This window comes from Micropterus dolomieu, linkage group LG01 (genome assembly GCF_021292245.1).
Source record: "Micropterus dolomieu isolate WLL.071019.BEF.003 ecotype Adirondacks linkage group LG01, ASM2129224v1, whole genome shotgun sequence".
Taxonomy (NCBI): domain Eukaryota; kingdom Metazoa; phylum Chordata; class Actinopteri; order Centrarchiformes; family Centrarchidae; genus Micropterus; species Micropterus dolomieu.
The window spans coordinates 49,577,762-49,579,258 of NC_060150.1; the positions used below are offsets into that span (position 1 = coordinate 49,577,762).

The 1,497-nt window shown below is 46.7% G+C and overlaps 1 protein-coding gene across 1 annotated transcript in view; it reads left to right on the plus strand.

Moving 5' to 3' along the window:
- Positions 1-1,497, plus strand: part of LOC123968066 (NACHT, LRR and PYD domains-containing protein 12-like) — a 583,923-nt gene that overhangs the window by 551,375 nt on the left and 31,051 nt on the right. The gene's annotated exons all lie outside the window — the stretch shown is intronic.

A 1,497-nucleotide genomic window follows, 5' to 3' on the forward strand; every position in this document is an offset into this window, starting at 1 on the left:
CTATATGAATAGGCATAGTGGCTGCTTGACTGTTAATGTTGTAACAAAACCGCTAAAGTGCAGAAGTTCTTCATCTGGTGATGCTGTCATTTCCCTACATTTGCATATGCATTACCACCACCACCACCATCTGCACTGAGTAGAGTCTACCCTCATATACAGCTGGGAAAACCAAGACGGACACAATTAGATTTGTGATCTGTCCAACAGAGACAAGGTTGTTGAGTGTAAATGAAAGAGTCTTATCTGGATTTTATCTAGATAGAAGACACTTGAAATGACAAATAGAAATGGAGTCTTGGTGGCTGCAGTTAGTTGTGTCTCCAGATACCTGCCAGAAACTACGAAATAGTGACGGTAGCTGCTTACAATCTGGACTTACCGAGCTTTTCTGCAGTTCCTCACAGCTGGGATCAGTTTAAGTCGTCCCTGCCATGATGTGTTGTACTTCTCAATGTCTAACTCATCCAGAACCTCCTCTGACATCTGCAGCATGTAGGCCAGAGCTGAGCAGTGGATCACAGAGAGTTTCTTCTCTGATCTGTTCTCTGACTTCAGGAACTCTTGGATCTCCTGATGTACTGAGTGGTCGTTCATCTCCGTCAGACAGTGGAAGATGTTGATGCTTCTGTCAGGAGAGATAAATTTAGCCTTCATTTCCTTCAGGTTGTTGATGGCTCTCTGGATGATTCCTGGACTGTTGTCTGTCTGACCCAGCAGGCCTCCTAAGAGTATCTGGTTGAATTCCAGAGAGAGGCCATGAAGGAAGCGAACAAACAGGTCCAGGTGGCCATTTTTACTGTCGAGGGATTTCTCCATGACGCTCCTCAGGAAGACATCCAGAGATGGGTAATGGTCATTGTCCTTTCCGTTGTCATCATAATAGTCATCATAATCATTGTCATTATCTTCATCATCATCGCTATCTTCCAGGAAGTCCTCCAGTCCCTCTGAGTTCCTGCTGGTGTAACAGTGGAACATGTAGACTGCAGCCAGAAACTCCTGAACGCTCAGATGAACAAAGCAGTAGACTGTTTTCTGGAAGATCACACTCTCTCTTTTGAAGATCTCTGTACAAACTCCTGAGTACACCGAGGCCTCTGTTACATCAAGACCACACTGCTCCAGGTCTTCTTGGTAGAACATGATGTTTCCTTTCCCCAGCTGTTCAAATGCCAGCCTCCCCAGCTTCAGAAGAACCTCCCTGTCAGCCTCCGTCAGCTCCTGTGGACTCGTCTCATGTCCCTCATCGTACTTGTGCTTCTTCCTCTTTATCTGAACCAGCAGGAAGTGTGAGTACAGGTCAGTCAGGGTCTTGGGCAGCTCTCCTCTCTGCTCTGTAGTCAACATGTGCTCCAGAACTGTAGCAGTGATCCAGCAGAAGACTGGGATTAGACACATGATGTGGAGGCTCCTGGAGGTCTTGATGTGTGAGATGATTCTGCTGGACAGCTCTTCATCACTGACTCTCCTCCTGAAGTACTCCTCCTTCTGGGC